The sequence below is a fragment of the Acromyrmex echinatior genome, chromosome 3 (genome assembly GCF_024713525.1).
Source record: "Acromyrmex echinatior isolate Ae372 chromosome 3, ASM2471352v2, whole genome shotgun sequence".
NCBI classification, from domain to species: Eukaryota; Metazoa; Arthropoda; class Insecta; order Hymenoptera; family Formicidae; genus Acromyrmex; species Acromyrmex echinatior.
This window is the reverse complement of record NC_141854.1, coordinates 14,207,993-14,227,894: the sequence shown is the minus strand read 5'-3', so window position 1 is coordinate 14,227,894 and position 19,902 is coordinate 14,207,993. Positions and strand designations below refer to the sequence as shown.

The 19,902-nt window shown below is 27.8% G+C and overlaps 1 protein-coding gene across 5 annotated transcripts in view; it reads left to right on the top strand.

The window, feature by feature from the left end:
* The first annotated feature begins 14,963 nt into the window (after positions 1-14,963).
* LOC105144060 (misexpression suppressor of KSR 2) overlaps positions 14,964-19,902 on the top strand; it is a 37,042-nt gene continuing 32,103 nt past the window's right edge. For 2 of the 5 annotated variants that reach the window (XM_087404618.1, XM_011052728.2), the window contains exon 1: positions 14,964-15,348. The gene's annotated coding sequence lies outside the window, so the exon portion shown is untranslated. The remainder of the gene's footprint in view (positions 15,349-19,902) is intronic. The other 3 variants (XM_087404617.1, XM_087404622.1, XM_087404620.1) reach the window with 3 other exon arrangements.

Below are 19,902 nucleotides of genomic sequence, written 5' to 3'. Positions count from 1 at the left end.
GAACCATAAAGAAATTCATATTTAATATGAAATAATATTTATATTTATATTGTTATAAATGATGTCGATTCTTATTAGTTAAAATAGATATTGTAATTTCTAATTATATCATTTTAAAATCTGACTAAAAAAAGAATTATATTGAAAAAATTCTAGATATTATTATATTAATCATATCATACGAATAGGTAATTAAAGATAATTCTTCCATAAACTCTTCCCTATTTTGAATTATTTTAAAAACTAACTCAGAAGCATATCTTATCTTTCTATTATTGTATAGAAATAATCATGTTTAATTTTATCATCAATGTTTATCTTGCAAATTATATTTCAGCAATCTATTTCCGCTCCTTAACTACAAAACTTTATAAAGTCTTTTGAAATTTAATATTATAAAACCTAACTTTACCGATTATCGAATTAAAGTAATATCAAAGATATTTCCATCAAAATAGCAATAAATTTGAATGGAAGATAAGTGGGTTAATATAAAATATCAAAAGAAGCCAAGACGGTAACGGTTTCCTTCGCGAACTATAAACCTCCGTCTCTCGTTTTCAACCTCGAAAAACTGTCGGCGACCCTTGGCAAGGTTCTTTCCATTTGAACGAAAATAAATTGGTAGGTGAACTCGCTTTCCTAAACTCGCCCTCCACTACCCCCGCGGAATAGCAAAAGGAGCAAAAGATGCCACGTGGCTCTTGCTTCAGAAGCTGGGCGAGCGGAAGAGGGTTTACATTGATCAGCAAATCCCATTGGTTTCGCCATTAAATATTTACTGTGAACAGGAAGCCCGAGTGAAACCGTTAAGTTCGTAGCTTTGCGTCATGCTGCAAACAACTCTCTGACTATATTAGAGAAATATAATTGTTTTTTTAATCGATTTTTTTAATCGATAATGGTTGATTTCACAATATTTTACGTAATATGGAAATATAATTTCCTTTTAAAATAAAGCAGCAGCTGTATTTTATTTGTAAAATTTTTTGTGCTTATTTGATGGGAACATATATCGTAATAGAATATATTTGAAAAATAAATATTATACATCTAAAGTATGTTGACGTTAATAATTCAATAATATTCTATATATATAAATCCTTGTTCAAATTATTCTATTCTACGCTAAAATTTATAATTTTGCAAAATTTTATTCCGCTAAATTTTTATTTATTTTTCTCACATCATGTAATTTCCAGAGATTTCATGCATAATATTTACTTAACTATATATAGTTTACTAAGTATAGATTTGTCAAGGTAACAATTTGTCAAGATTATAAATTTAAAGCATAAAATTTATATTTATTTTATTGCTAAAATTTATTTGTCTTAAATTTTTGTTTTTTTGTTTTTATTTTTTTTTTTAAGTAAATATATATTAGGTGTTGGAATTAATTCGTAGCGTTTTTAATGAAAGAATGTTATTTATTTCACATGAGCATTAAAAAATACATTAATGAAAGTACTTCCCATCACTTGTAAAACGCTACGAATTAATTCCAACACCTAATAGTATATATATATATATATAATGAAAAAATTATACTTAAATATTTTTTGTCAAAATGATAAATAAAAACACGTATAAAACGTTACTCAGTTTTTAATTTATTATGTAAAAGCCTTTTAGATTTAGACTACTTTTTTTTTCTTAAGACTTGAAACAATCCCTTAACTTCAATATTATATCAAATGACACAAACTTTATTAAAGAATAAAATGTTAAAATGTTAATGTTAAAAAAATTAATTATTTATTGTATTAATTATCTTCTCTCTTACTGACTTTAAAATCTTCATCAAGAAACTGTTTTGTTTCTTTTATCTAATTGCGTCTCCAATCTTCCGAAAAAGTTTAAATGCAAATGATTACTTATTCGCTTTTAAAACGGCAAATGCTCGATTTGTCAAGCTTGCTCGAAATCGAATCGGTCGTTATAACAATAGTCCCTTTCGCGGAAATGCAAAGCTTTCGCGGAGGTTTAGGCAAGTTCGTTGCCTAACACGTAGGCGAGTCTGGACCGAGAATACCGATATATTTGCATAATTGTGCGTACAAATTCCGAACTTCGCCTGAGAAGGATTTGCTACGCGCATGACGCTACCGTCGCGGTTAGCGTGAAGTCTAGCAAGAGAGAGAATCGTACCCAATGAATTATTTATGCGAATGCACGTCCTTTTAAAAGCTATCGTAATTCCATCGCAGTGCTGGTTTGCCTTGCTCTATCGTGCAGAGAAGCATAAGTAATGACGTCTCATGAACAAATTCATTAATTTTCAGAAAAAAACGAATAACTCAAATGATATTGATACAAAATTCATTATGACTGTAGAATGTTAATCTGTGTAAAAAAAAAGCGAAATCGTTTCAAGCAGGTTGTCCCAGTTTTATTTGACTTTATTGTAAAACTAAAATATGAAATAATTATTATAACCTAAATACAATGAAAATCTTCACAAAAAGGTATGAGTCATCGCAATGTATCACGCATAGGATATTTTTAGAATCATTCAGAAATATTCGGACAAATGAAGTTTTATAATTTATAAGAATTTAAAATATCACAGGAAACATCAATCAAATTAGGAAACTTATTGATTTACTATGCTATAAGTATGTGATATCTTTTAATAACAAGATATTAATTAATTTGTTACTCTATTTTTAGCAAAACACACGTAGGAAAAAATGGAATCTAAAAATTATAGCATGGAAACTACGTTATAAACAACTTCCGATTAGTATACGAATTTTCATGTTTATTTATAAGTGTTTTTTCATGTTTAATAATAGTGAGTAAATTCTAAAATATGAATATGTAGACAATTAAATCGGACCTTTAGAAACAATATAAAATATAAAATTTTACAAAAATATTTTTCAATATTCCAAATTCAATATTCAAAACTTTACAAGAGATAATTTATTAATACATAAAACTTTTAATGAGTTCAGTATCATATCATCTGTTATTAACTCAAAAAGATTAGGAATTTGTTATCTCAATCACTTTGTTATCTTATTCCTCTTTCCCCTATAATATTTTAATTCCAAAAATTAATTAGAATACGAAATAAGTATAAAAATGTTAAAGATTATAATAATTTTGGGGTAATTATTTAATGGTATCACATAAAATGTTTGCTATAACGCCCACAATTGATTTGTTATCTATTATTAATTTTCATATAACTCAGTTACAATGCAAACTATATTAGTTATAAAATATAAATATATCCGAATTATAATTATGATCAAAATAATTAACATTTCAAGAAATAATTATTGCATATATAAAATAATTATCAATGATTGAGTCCACAAGTAAATAAAATTCAATAACAAATTATTTACATCACATAATTGATACGCTGTTATCCTCCCTGAAAACTTTCTTTTTAGTACCTTTGTTTGTTCATCTTGTTCTTGTTCACGAAAACATAGTTAATTAGTAGTAATCATTAAAATATAACAATCTCTACATTTTGCACGACACTCTTAATCGTATGCAATGCGCATTTTATTATTGGCTGTTCAGCATAAAAAGCAGCTTTGAAACTGTTTAAGATTTTCTGTTGAATGATTGCTAACAATTTATTTTCAACCTTGTTGCTAAGCAATTATAATTCTTTCCAACATATTAAAAATTCGTCGTTCAGCAGAAATCACTACTAAATACATATAAGGCAATATAAATCATAATGTAGTTACTATAACCTTCATATAGTTGACGTTATAATAATAAAAAATTCACTAATAAGCTATTTATGACGAATAACGTATTTTCTTGTTAAAAAAAAATACCAAATGCATACCATACATGTTGCAAATTCATAGGCATTTATCAAAAAATTTAAAAAGCTACATTTTAAAAAGCTACTTTGCTATTTAGCGGCTTGAGTTATGTTATCCAAACAGTATAAATTAGATATTTTAATTATAATTAGAATGCGAAAATAATTTTCAAAAAGATAAATACAATGATAGTAATTATGATAAAAATATATATAATATTTTTTATATTTGAATAGTTTAAAAAGCTATTATTATATTTTATTTCGCAACATACTACGCTTATTATAATTTTAGAAGCGTCCAATAAAATTTTCGAAAGGTTTCAACTTGATGTGCTAATGTAGCTAACTTCTGCTGAACGCAGAAGTTGCCATGCTATAGAAAAAAGTAGCGGAAAAATAAAAAAATGACCGCATAAAAATCTACAATGTGCTTGACATTCGCGTTACACAAATTAACGTAATGAACAAACTTCGAATGGGCGATGAAAGGTTTTAACAAATTATCAATGTATAAATGTCACATTTATGCTATGCAATATATAAATATTAAAACATGAAGTTAATTACGACAGTAGTTACTAATTAAACATATCGTGATGTCCCTCAGACTGAAGTCGATCGAAATTCTATATCCGCAAAATTCTGTTTAATGATAAATAAATTGGAAAATAGCATCGAAAACTTCACTCTGATATCATGTGATACGATGCGATTAATAAAGTCGAGTGAATGGTTAATTAAAACGCAATGGACCGTCCAAAAATACACAATCAAAATTTAGCATTGCATACTTAATATTTATATATAAATTCCCTGAATCACGTACATTGTTAACAAATGCTGATTATATCATAAATTTCCATTATTTAAATCACTCAATCCAACAATTCTAATATTACTTTGCACTCTCAATTTAAAATGCGTTACAAAATATATATTCAAACTCAAGCGTAATTCATGTTTGAAAAAATATTATCTACAAATATTACAATAAAATAATTTACAACTCCAATTTTCTATCGCATATCGATGTTTATTTTAAATAAATAAATAGCATGAAATATCTGATATCATCTTGAATATCATCTTGATAGATTATTATTGTGAAGTTAATTAAGCACTCAGTTATAATCACAAACTGTAATAATTGCATGAAGAATAATCGGATTTCATTCTTCTAGTATTTGTCGCAATTGAATTTCAAGGAAAGCGATTGTACATATTTGGAACGATTTAGTGCACTATTTGTTTGCTGCAGTGTCATCGCGAAAGTGATAAGGTGACCTTGTATGTACACAACGACCAATATATTGAGAAGATAAATGAACCATGTATCTTATCCAATTCGATGATACAGTTAAATATTCATAAAATAAATATATGCTATATAAAATGATGAACGTAAAGTATATAAACGAATATTGAACTATTTTTCATTTTAAATTTAGTTTAAAAAAAATAATAATTATTTTTTTCCAGTTTTTACATCTTTGATTGTGTAAATTGATATCATTTTATAATACAAAAAATTAAAATTAATTCATTATAAATATACGGATGTGATAATAATTTTATTTCGTAATTTATTAAAATTATACAACAAAAATTATTTAATTTACTCCATTCGATTATATTAAAATTATACTAAAATTTATAAAAAAGATTTAATAACATTTCTTATGTGTTTTAACATTGAATGGAGCAAATAATGTAATTTTTTTAATAAGTGGTCTATATTTCCAATTAAAAGTAAAATTTATTCGTCAAAATTAGATTTTAATATTATTTTTAAGTAACTAATCAAATATTTAAATTTTTATTTTAAAAGAATTAAACAATTTGCATATAATAAATCAAAGGATGAGTAGTTTTATGGTAGATTGTACTTTCTTCGGCTAGTTGTCAAACACATTATATTTTATTAAAAATTTTGTAAAACTTTCTTAGTATTTAAAATGTTATTTAAAAATTTATAATTCTAATCAAATATTGTTATGAAATTCATAATCAACAATTTCTAAAACCATAATATATAAAGCTGCACAAAAAAATTTATGCACTGTGTATTGAAAATTTTTTTTATAAAATTTTTTGCCATATCGGATTTACTATTTAAAAATTAATTATTTTCTAATTTTTTTATGATTTAGCATCTAAATTATAATCTATCTATTGATCTGATAGTATAGTGGAAAGAAGCGATTTATCGATTTCTTCTCAGTCGGTATTTTTATGTAAAGTTCTCTGTAAGAAACTTGCAGATTTGTTATATAAAATGCAAAAATATTAAAAGACACTGTAAACGTTTCTTTTATATGACTTCCCATACAATTTGTCATAAATTGTTGGAAATTTTCGTGGTCAGACATTGCGGTTAAAAACACAAAATGATTACACGCCGTAAGCAACGTGAAAGAAGAAACTATGTAAGCGACATTTATCTCCATTAGTATCTATCATGTAACACACAGCAGCACAGTACACAGCTCTCATAGTCGCTCGCACGAGACTTTTTACGCTCAAATGCGCGCTGATAAAACAAATATCTTATTGTAGGTGCATTTTACTTGTCAAACAAATTACAAGGAACAGTCACAAGGCGTGTCCACTTCGAAAGATTTATAAAATGCACGTAAAATGTATTATGTCCTAGGAAGTAACCGCCCACACGCAACCGTTCGTTATTTTCAATACAGAGACACATTCAATTCAAAGATTAATGCAGTATATATATATATATATATATATATATACATATGTATACATATGTATACCTAAGTTTTCTAACTATTTATTTAAAATGTATTTATTTATAATCTATATTAATTATCTATTAAATGCAAACACCAGAAAACTATCTGTTTTAATTAAATGTCAAATTTAAAATAATACTTATGCTCATAATCATATGATAAGAAAATTTTCATATATAATTATATAATTAAAAGATTCAATTAAAATTAGAAATTAAAGAAATGATACAAAAGCATCTTGATCAATTATATTTCACTTTTTATTTTAGATTTTCATATTTTATACAATATTTATCAAAAAATGGAAGAAAATCCAGCAATAGCAAATATAATATATTTAATTATAATTTAATTATATTATATATTAGGTGTTGGAATTAATTCGTAGCGTTTTTAATGAAAGAATGTTATTTATTTTACATGAGCATTAAAAAATACATTAATGAAAGTACTTCCCATCACTTGTAAAACGCTACGAATTAATTCCAACACCTAATACATTATGCTAAATTTCTAAAAATGAAAATAGAAAAGATTTAAAAAATTTAATAGAAATTTAATACTGATAGACATTAAAACTTATTCTATATTTTATTCGAAAATTTACAATATTTTCTCGATTATTATCTTATTCATTATATGTCAAAAAGATGAAATATTATTTATACATATATTATTACAAATGAGTTTGATACTTTAAAAAATTATATTAAAAATTGATTATCTGAGAATGCATTTTGTAGAAACGCATTAATGAAATAAAACGATAAAAATAATCTCGTTTTAATGTTAAGCTACATATTCTACATAAACAAATTCTTATTTAATAAATAACAAACACATTTCATTGATATAGACAATTTTCTGTTAATCTCTTTTTCCTTCCGTGTAATGCATAAAATGCAGAATACATTATCATTTATGAATTTTTAACGTGATGTAGAAGCAGTATGGTTGAAGATAATTCAATGCACTCATACATTATTCCACGGCCATGACATATAAGCACCCATCTATAGGGATGTTCTAAACAAATTATTTTAGCGATTTTTTTAGAGTAAAAGATTACCTCGTGGGCAATTACATGATATATTACATACAATATTTAAAAACTCAAAATTGTAATTATTTGAAGAAACTTCAGCATTATTAATTACGTCATATAGATGACAATTTTTTTAAATAAAATAATCTATTAATAGAAATTATATAAAATAAGTACCTTATACATAAATATTACATGTGAATCTTTTATTATTATATATTATATTATATATATATATATATATATATATATATATATATATTCTTTTCTTTTTCTTATAATTGAAATTTAATTAAAGCTACATATAAAAGTCAAATTAAATTGAATAATTTGTTCTGATAAAGAGCACAATTATAATATAGAGAAAAGAGGAGTAAAATAGAAATAAAAATAGAAACAAAAATTCCTTCTCAACTGAAATCATTACATTCTGTCAAGTTTTTATATCAAGATATATTTAGTCTAAAAATAAAATTAACATTATTAGAGGAGAAAATTGTGTATAACTCCCGATTTATGTTTTATATACAATAACTTTGTAATAATCAATATTTAAATTAAAAATGAAATGGTTACATTTGTTGAAGTGTTGTTCAATCGATTCTAAAACTCAAAGTCATAAAATATTTATTAATTAAAACATTATTTATAAAAACGTACTTATATATACTATAAAACGGATCGAAAAGAAATAGGAGTGGTAATGTATTAATTCTGACCTGATCATTAATTGATAAAGCTATTAGGTGTTGGAATTAATTCGTAGCGTTTTTTAATGAAAGAATGTTATTTATTTCACATGAGCATTAAAAAATACATTAATGAAAGTACTTCCCATCACTTGTAAAACGCTACGAATTAATTCCAACTAATACATAAAAAAAAGCTATAGCTTTGGTATGATATAAATATAAATCAAAAGAACTTGGGAAAGTTTCAAGCATACTATATCTTGCACACTTTAAGAAGGCGAGAAAGGAGCACGTTATCGTCATTTGTATCTCCCTGTTATACCTGTATAAATATTAGATCTTAAGAGACGCGTGTGTGTACGTATATGTGAGAGTGCATGCCTACGCGCCAGTATCTACAAGAGAGAAAAAAAACAGAGAGCGAAATTGCGTATTAATATTAAATTTCTACGAAAGTTCGCAGTAAAACGACACCGTGACCGATAGTACAGTTAGATACTGCAACGTTTTGCCGCAACTATTTAAATTTTTATATTTCGCAATGTTTCTCTTGACGATATTATTTTATTCAAAAAATATCGTAATAACTTAAGGTAAATATCCAAATTATCAAGAAAAACATCTGTGCCATTTCAAAATTCATGATTGAAACAATATCAATATTATATAGCAGATAAGCTTAAAAAATAATATCTAATGCATTTAAAGGAATACAATGTACAATAATTTATCTATTTATGTTTAATAACTGTTCCAAAAAAATGAAATATTATTACTTTCTATTAAAAAATAATGGAATTATGTTTTGAAATATCATAATAGCGTTAAGTTTTATAATATTATGTGCATAAAGTTAAATTGTAATCAAATAATAAGTACAGGACGCTTAGTTTTTTTAAAAGACAATACGAAAAAGTATAGGGCATATAAGAATCAACGTAATTAATTATAAATGCAAGAACTATAATATATAAAATGTATTAAAAAATTCTATAAATAACATTGTAAAACACATTACATTGCATGGTTCAGCTCTTGGATTAAGCCATCTTCAGATAAAACAAAATTTATAATCTTAAAATTCATTTTCATTGTCATAGAAAAATTGTGATGAAAGTTATCCAATTTATATAGTGATATTAATGAATGAAATGAAATATCACTATATAAATTGGTTAACTTTCATCACAATTTTAAAAACTAAGAGTCCTGTACTATTTATTATTTGATTACAATTTAACTTTATGCACATAATATTATAAAATTTAACGCTATTATGATATATTTCAAAATATAATTCCATTATTTTTTAATAGAAGGTAATAATATTTCATTTTTTTGTTTCATTTGTTTGTTATTTATAGAATTTTTTAAATACATTTTATATATCATATTATATATCATATTATATCATATATTTATATCATATATCATATATTTATATATCATATTATAGTTCTTGCATTTATAATTAATTACGTTGACTCTATACTTCTTTGTATTGTCTTTTAAATTGAAATATCAAATTGTATACAATATCCTAATGTATTATGAAAGAAGAGGAATATTCTCTCTAATCTGAGCATTGACCTAAAAAGATCATTTGTGAAAGTAATAAATTAAAACTAGAAAATATTATAACATTTGTTAAAAACTCCTGGAGGTATGATTAAGCACATATAACAAATATTTGTATAATTAAAATAATTAAAACTAATAATTAATCTATATAGTATTATCTATATTTCAATATATAACTAAATATTCCGAATATGAAATCATAATTATGTCTTTGAGAATGTAACATTCCTCGCAACGCTATGTTTTCAACGAAAATTTCGTTTTCCTTTAAACGAACTTCAGTATACGGAGTACCAGCATGCCTCTCGTGTCCCGTAAGGAAGATCCTGTGGGCGAATTTATCGAAGCGCGCCCATGGGGAAAGCATCGTAACACGTTGCACGTTGTATCCCAGACTGGTTGCACCTGTTCTCTGGGGTGAAAATCCCATGAGTGGTCTATAATGGCGACTAGAGATATTGCCTTACGATCGTGATTATGTAAATATTTTTATTGCAAACTCATTGTAATTACAATCTAATTGTATTACATCTAAAATATAGGATTGCTGAATGTGTACTGGTCGCTTAAATCATATCCTTATTATTATTTTATATTATTACAATAATATTAGGTGTAGTAAAAAAAATCCATTATTTTTGCAATAGATGACTTTAGTAATCTGTATCTTACGCGTGATACAGATTACTAAAGCCATCTATTGAAAAAATAATGGATTTCTTTTTATTACACCTAATATATTATGTTATTAATATATAAGAAGCATTTAGTGACAAAAATATGTATAATAAATTTTGACATCAAAATGACAGACATATTTTTAATGTCAAAACGACGATGAATAGCATCAACTTGTTTGCCCAGATAAATATACATAATCTAATCTCCAGATCAAACATTATATTACATTTTGTGTGTTTATATTATTAATAATACCTAACGCAAGCTACAATTTCCAATGTTTATTTGTGTGCAAATTAGTATCAAATCACAAATTTTATTTAAAAAATGTATTAAGTTGTTTGCATTCAACAACTCTTCTATATTTTTTCCTTATTCCAATCTTTTTTTTTATCTTAACAAAAATTAAATTTTTTTAAATACATTACTTTAAATACGAAGCGCCACTACGATCTGAATGTTAAGATGTTGAACTATTATATATTGTATATTCATATAAATGAATTAATTTCAGAAATGATAATTGCGTGCCAATATGGTTGTCGGACTTTCAACGCAATCAATCTGAAGTATTAATAATCCAAAATTTCCCAAATTAATCTTAAAAAATTATAATAAACTTATTGCGAAAAATATTGTCTCGGGAGTCGAACCCGGTTCTCTTGCATTCCATCGAGCGTCCTAAGTCTTTAGATTACCGAGACATAAATTTTTTTATATAGTATTAGCAAGAAAATTGTAAAGAATGTAATTTATATCTGAGATACAAAATCTTTTTTTTCGTTTGCGTCTAAATATTATAACGATGCATAACGGTATGTTCCATATATGTAGCTCTAAAGCCGGTTCTCCTCTCGGCGATTCGTCATGCCAGTTGACAGACTAAATACCGCCCCCTCCCCAGTTTTTTTTTTACAAAGGACCGGTTTCTTCTGTCACGAAGGAATATAACATACCAAGAGGACATAGACGGGGAAAATATGTCCACTACGTTCCGCGCGCATTATAAAGTACCTTTTGCGGACGTATATATACGGGGCGACGCTAAGTCCAACGAGAATCTGCGGGGGTGACGTACAGTAACAATATATATGTAGGTATGTATAGCCGAGCGACGGGCTAACGGAAGTATACATAAATATACATTTTTATGATAAATGTACTTGCCGAAATACATATCATCCCATGGAGAGAAGATCCAGAAGTTTACTAGTAACGTTTAAAGGTTGTGTATAAAGAGAGGAGAACGAGAGGTAGTTTAGAATGATCGTTCGAATTCGGTACACTGCATTGATAATAAACGGATGTGAAAAGGTACGTCAAATCTTTCTCAAGATATTTTGCACCCTCTTCTTACTCGTATCGGTGATATTTTTTCTCGAACAATCTAATGCATTATGTGCGACTTATGCATTTATAGTAAATCAATACGTACCGATACTTAATAAAAAATAATTTTATAAATAAAATTCAATGCACTATTCTTTGAATTATCTTACGCGATAGAGGAGACTAAGACCGGTTATCGTACGGGGTTGATTGTCAAAATGCTTATGATTCAATCAATAAAAACATGGCATAAATATCTCTTTTTTGGATTGCAGATTATGGATATAATATTAATATTTTATGTAAAAAGTTTTGTACTAAAAGCATGAATATATTATTTAGAATGACTTAAGAAAATGAAGTTAGTGAATAAACTTTCTTTTTTTTTACATGTTTTTAGCATTATCGTGATACTTTTGTAATCATAGAAAAAGGTATTTTAGAAAATTTTTGTTGCAATTAATTAATTATTGTTTTGGCAACAAAATTTGTGAGTAAAACTTCAAAAAACGATTATGTGAAGTAAGTTGCTCAAAATGAATTGGGATTAGGTAACAATCATCTCTGTAGATCGCGATTGTTTTTTTTTCTAGAGAATGTGATACATTATAGAGACATATACGTTTTTTCATTTTTCGTATAAAAACTGTAATATAAAAGTAAATTACGTATTTTATGATTAAAAGAACTATTTTACTTATATCAATAAAATAAATTGTATAATTACTATTATTTCCTAAAATATAGAATGGACATTAAAAAGTATATTTTTTATATGTTTTATTCATGAAAAATATGTTACTTCCAATCCTACGTGTAATAATCAATTCTGAATACATAGGGCTAATTATCATATGTATTTTCATAGTTTTGATTAAATAATTTATTTGTAAATTAAATAGCTTATTTGTACAATATATGATGTATTCAACAATATTTCTTTTAATATTTAAGGGAGATATGTTAATATAAATAATGTCTCAAAATTTTATTCATTTTACATTTTTTCTAAAAATCATTATCCAAAAATTGTAATACCGATCTCGGTCTACTCTACTGATTGACTTTTAAAATTCTTTTAACCGAGTATAAATAAGACGGACTCACCATAATAATCCAAAATGGTGGATTATCTAGCCACTAAGATGGACGTAGAAGACTTTCTCATTTATTCCGCGGTGTCATCAAGAGAGACGGAAATAATAGAGAGATTCGCGATTTTAAATCCCCGCTCTTCCCAACGCACGTTCCGCAATTCTGGAGCACCGATTCCATCCGTAGAGATCTCATCATAGCTTTCTCCGCCTCGCATTTAATCTTTCTCGCTCGCCTCCGAGTGAATTCCATAAAACGTAGCGTCTCTTAAATCCCCTCGAGAGTACTTCCGATTCGTTGTTCCATTCTTCTGCTACTCAGCTCGGCTCGATTACGAGAGACAGTCGCTTAGACTAGCTCTTCGGTTCTTGCGGAATAATTGAAGAACGAGAGCCAGTCAGAGCCAAAAAATTCAGAAGAAGATAAGCGACAGTACATAATTGATTGATTAAGAATTATTGGAATTTCTAGAAATACATATAGTATATCTAGAAATGCATAGTATTACAAATATCAAATTAATCTGTGTATGTGTATATTAATACGAAAATATCTCCGTAGAAAAGTATATGCTATATCTATTATTTTTTTATTTTTTATTAGATTAAAACTTATTCCAATTTTCCTAAATGTGATTTGTTAACATATTTAAAAAATGTATAAATTTGTATAATTAAACAATCTTCAACTGAAAAAATCTTGCAGCAAACTGGAAATGTCTTGTACCAATATTTGCTTTAAAAAATCTTAAGAATTTAATTAACAAAAAATATAGAAAGTATGACACATAATATAAACATGTATTATTATATACATGTATGTGTGTATATATATATATATATATATATATATATATAATGATAATGTTTATAGTCATGTCTTATTTTCTATATTAATTTTCTATTCTTTATTAATTTATAGAGTCTTCAATCTTTTAGCAAATCAGTGCAAAATATCTGATACAAGATTGTGGGTGAAAATCATCTAATTATATGAATTTATATAATATATAATTAATGTTATATATATATATATATGTGTATATAATTTCATTAACTTATATACATATATATAAATATTTAAATACTGAATTAATTAGGTTTGTTTTCTGTTCCTGCACTGATTGCACTAGCTCAAAAAGTATACACTAAAGCTTTTTCTGTTTTCAAAATGGCGTTAGCTATTTTTTGTTCCAGTGCAACGTGCACGAGTTCATTGAACTGGCTGCACTAGATGTGGAATCAGTGCAAACAGTGCAAGAACTAGTGTATGCTAGTTCAGCTACAAAAAAACAGTGTCTTGTACAAATAGTGCGAAAGTTTACAAGTAATAAAACGATAAAAATATATAAATGATTGTAAACTTATACAAAATATTTTATACTATCATTATCTTCGATTAAAAATATTCTTAATGATGGAATTGCTTTAATAGTTTCATTTTCATCACACAAATCAAATTTTCTCATGTAAGCAATATGAGTCGTCATTTTTACCTTGCAGTAGAGCATTGTGTACGCTTATACTTGTCAGTTGTGGATTACACTAGTTCAGTTCAGTTCGGTTCAGTCTAGTGCAATCCTCGTGCAGGAACAGAAAATAAATCTTGTAAATCATCACTTGCGTACGATCCTTTGCAAAAACGCGATTAGTTACCCCTTTGAAGATTCATTTTAATGTTCAGCAAGAGCATTACAGAAATATTATGTAAATTCCATATGTGTAAATTCCATCTCCTGGTAAACATGTACTGACATTGTTCATGCCAACGTTAGATATTATGGTTTTCTGCTGTGTCGATAGAAGGACTGATCGCTCTTCCCTTCTTCGGGGAAGTCTCACGAAGTTCGTCTGATAATCAACCGGCTGAGCTTCAAGGTCATTCTTCAAATCTCCGCATGCGCAAAGGGAATTCTGAATACGAGTGACAGGCTAAGTATGCCTTTCCATGACCAGATGTCGGCAGTCTGTCCATAACCGGTTCGATCCGGAGTTTACCGCGCATGGAGCAACGCGCATTCCCATTGACCAGTCTGTAGCTGAAGGAGCCGTGTACTCAGGCATTTAGTAATCGTACAACGTCGTTAGAAACACCGTGTAATCTTTAACGACAGTCTCGTCACGGTGCTCCGTCTTTGCACATCTCGTAACGTCACATCGAAAGACGTATATCGAGTAGGCGATCGGTTATCAAATCCATATAGGGCGCGATTGCTTCTAATTACGCGCGTTTCCTTTAAAACAAGGTGATTTTACGATCGAGAAGCAAACGAACCCATTAGGGTTTTCATAGTAAACGTTTAAAGACCGCGCGAAAGCTGCAACTCTTCTTCAGTACGCGTACCCCGCAGCGGAACTCACGCAGGAAGAGGTGAGTCCCAGATCAGCTGTCCTCTTCACCTGTCTACACCCTCTTGCCCTTTGTCTGCCATCCCTTCGGGAATTTCTCGACCGCTTCGACCTATCGATCAGTACTACGTCCGTATGATTCGAATGGAGTATGTTCGATGTGCGCGTTCGTGAAAATTGTGTTGGTGTTAGTTATTGCTTGCACGCGCGCGCATCGCGTATCTCGCGTTTGCACGCGGACATCGTCATCATCGTCGTCAACGGAGGTTGCAGCGGTGAACCGCGGTCGGTGACGTTGTGTCATGCGACGCTGCGAAGGTCGAACCTGGCGCGCTAGATCGATCGCGCGTGTACGACATCGCGCAAAAGATCTCGCTGTAGCGTCGCCTTCTAGACGAATCGGTTTCATTGGGGCGAGAAATGGGGTTAGACTGGACAATCGATCGTTCCCAGGAAAGACGTTGCAAAAATAAAATAGCCAGTGACAGTTAACTCTCGATTAAACATACCTGCTCGCTTACCGTACTGTAACTTATAGAAATTGATCCTGTTACACTATTTTTTACTGACTTTCTCTCCTTGCATTTTAAATATTTAAACATTTAATAAAAATTATTTTAACACACACTAGACTTGGAAGAAATATATGAACGAAAATACGCAGACATCTCCTCCTAGATTTCCTTAGAATGAACTGAATGTCTGTATAGAATATACTTACATAACGATAATTTTCACAGAACAATTATTCTCAGTTATTAAATGTTACACTTAATAACTATAACAAATTAACCAATAACTTTTAATTATTTAAATAATTTATGTCTCACAATATTCTATTTTAATAAAATTCTATTAGGTGTTGGAATTAATTCGTAGCGTTTTACAAGTGATGGGAAGTACTTTCATTAATGTATTTTTTAATGCTCATGTGAAATAAATAACATTTTCATTAAAAACGCTACGAATTAATTCCAACACCTAATATTTTATTAAGTCAATAATTAAAAAGAAATTAATAATTTTACGTTAATTTTTTGAAAAGACTCAAATAACTTTTATTAAGGAAAACTTTCAGAAAAACTTTTCCTTCTTCTTTAAAAGAGAAGCAGAGAAAAACCATCGCGTTTCAGTTCCTACCAGCTTCCAACGATTCTCTTACCTGCATCCTAATCGCAGATGTAACTGCTTGCAGCTGCTTCTACGATATTCGAAGCATCAATGTAGGATCAATGTTACGTGCGTCGCACAACGGAAAAAATAGTCTCGGAATACTAGAGTAAACTGTCAGTGGCGATAAGATTTCTCGTCACATCGAGACTGTAATCTTTATTTTCAGAGCTATGTGTTAAAACCAGCTATGATTATATAATATAACGCGATATTAATTTCGAAAACGTTATACTAAAGTGGAGCATAACAATACATGCAGAAATTTTTGCTGAGAATTTATGCTATTATGTGCTATAAAGCTTTACTTTACATTATTCATTGAAATATAATCAATGAAGAAAACAAAAAAAGAGAGTTAGATCAGTGATTCAATTATTATTTTATCAATTAATATAAGCTTTCAGAACAAAAAATTTAACAAGTTCACCCTAAGAGACTAAAATATGAACAAAAAATTTATACCCAAAAATAAATGTTTCATGTAATTTATTTAAGTATTGCAACAATTTTCGAAATCTGTTAATTTGTTAGGCAGAATTGTTAGATAAAGTTAATATCAGATGTGTCAAAATTTTTATATATACTTATTATATATATATATATACGTATATAAATTAAACTATTATATATGATTATATATATATATATATATATTATATATATATATATATTATATATATATATATATATATATACATACACATGATACTCAATTATATTATATATATAATAATTATATTATATATAACATTTTATTATAATTATATAAAAAATAACTCACATTGATATCATCGCTACGTAACATATGTTTCTAAATATAATAAGATTTTCTGTTCATAGCTGGTATTAATATAATGACGTCTTACAATATTTCAAACGATTGATAATAATACATAATCTTGACAACTGCAACCCTTAATCACTAGATCAGTCATTAATTGTGGATCAATGATACACTTGAAAATGATTTAAATCTACATTTGATTATTCTGAAAATAAATTGATATGCTCTCTAATGTCAGCCGTAATTCAACTATTAAAAACCTTAATGTCGTAAATCAGTCGCACGATTCAGTGGACGTCAAGACGGCTAGCTTCAGACGAAAAATTAGATGTCGAGAAACGGGGTTAACCCCGACGTTACACGCGAGTATCCATGCGAAAAATCAATACGCGACTCTCCGGGGACTCGCTTACAACACGCGCGCAGAAGTCTATCTGCGAATTGGTGATCACCGCATGATCACCCGATATGCATACACATTTTGCTCGGAAAAGTTCTGGCCAGATCGATTTCCTGTTTGCCAATGTAAAGCGCTAAGACATAAGCAAGCCAAACCCGTAGCATCTGATCCAGTTGCACTTAGCATCATCGATATTTGAAACGATTGGCTTCAAAATGACATGCGTTTGCCTTGGAGTGGGATACTTAAAATAGAAGATCCTCCCCCTTACCTATCTTTCATATTTCTCGCGGATTATTTATAGTATTCACCTTTTACCTTTTCTCTTTCTTTTATATCTCTCACGAATTATTTTAGTTAACGTTATATAGAGATTTGAAATCAATATGACCAGTTTCAATTCGAATAATCATTAATGCAATTAAATATTATTTTTTAAATTTAAATAAATTCTTTATTTTAACAATTAATTATCTAATATATAATTTTCCTTAAATATAATAACTTCTCTTGTAATGTTATAAAATTATCATTTTTTTATTCTCGAAGGTTCTTCGTGTGTTTTATTTTAATACACAGTTGTCATTCTTGGCGCTCAGTAATAACGATCATAACATATAATCTCGTCACATTTTGAAATAAATTTTCTTGACCGACGGAAATCTTAATTGACAGGAAAAATAGCATGTATGTTTTTAAACTGGCTATAGTATTTCTTTTTACTGTCTGAACAAGTTAATTTTTTTTTTTTTAATGAAACGAGTTACGGTTCCAATTTTTACAATCTAATTGACGACTGATTTACGGCTCAAAGTATATTTGAAAGTTTTGCTTATTTCTCACGCAACAAAATTTTTAAGTATATAAACATTATTTAACTAATTATTTATGATTCGTTGATCAAGTGTATCATATCATGAAACGGTACCTGTATTTGAAAATCTGATATCTGCGCGTGCAATAAATTGGATATGCTCATCAATTATTCTTGACAACATTGATATTATTATTAGGAGAAAATATAGAAAGTGTGTATCTTTTTTGATCGATGGATCGACGAAGTAACGTTAATCGCAAATCAATTCATCCTGATTTGTTTATTACGCGAATCTTTCTTTCATACATTATCTATATCTGTCACGAATTTACGTCACATTTCGTACTAGCCTTGCGTGCAAAATGAGATCAATTAATGAAATTCGGAAAAAACTTTCCGAATTATAGTGCAGACTTTTACTTTATTCATTGATTATGTCGCACACGCTTGATTTGCTAATAAAGATAGTTGATTAGAAGACACTGATTACTGTTTCTTGTTCGCACGTTTCCTATTTATCAACAGTATTCCACAAACATGCATAAATAAATACTTCACAATTGGCATGTCGCCATGCATGATTCTTTCGACAGACAAACTCGATAAATTTTATGCATGTCGATAATCATTCCACGACACCTTACTTTATTTCTCACATTTTAGCGAAAACGAGGCATCGGTTCAATAACATTTTTAATCTAAATCGTAAATCTAATTTGTTTAATTAAAAAACAAAAGTCACTATTAATTTCCTGTATTCTATTTATTTCTTAATTGAGAATTATTATCTATTTTTTCAACTAACATAACTTGAAGTCTCATAAATATTTTTTTGTTAAATTATTAAGCAGCAACAATTGGATAAAAACATTTTTTTTATAAAAATAAAGTTTTTCTAAATAAGCTAACAAGTTTTTCCTCTTCTATAGCTAGTGTTTAAAATATAAATTTTTAATACTTTTTTTAAATACAATATTTTAATATAATTTTTTAAATAAATTTTAATGGATGCTAACACTTTTTTAAAAATTTGCATTTCTGTCACATTTATTAATTAATATGTACATTTATTTATTATTTTATATATATTACAATATGCGATAATAAAATGCAGATTAAATATGCATAAGTTGATTTAGCAAACCGTCCAAAAATATAGAATAACGAAATATTAAAACAATATCAGCTATAACAGGAGTTATATTATCAAACTTTTGTGTCGTAATTATTTTTTAACTATCTATTTTTCTCAACAACTTGATGAATGGTCTCATAAATATTTTGTTAATATTAAATCATTAAACAGTAACAATTGTGTAAAAAAGTTTTTTTTTAAACAAAGAAAATTTTTTTAGTTAAGTTTATTAGTTTTTAGTCCTCTTCTGCTACTAGTATTAAAAAT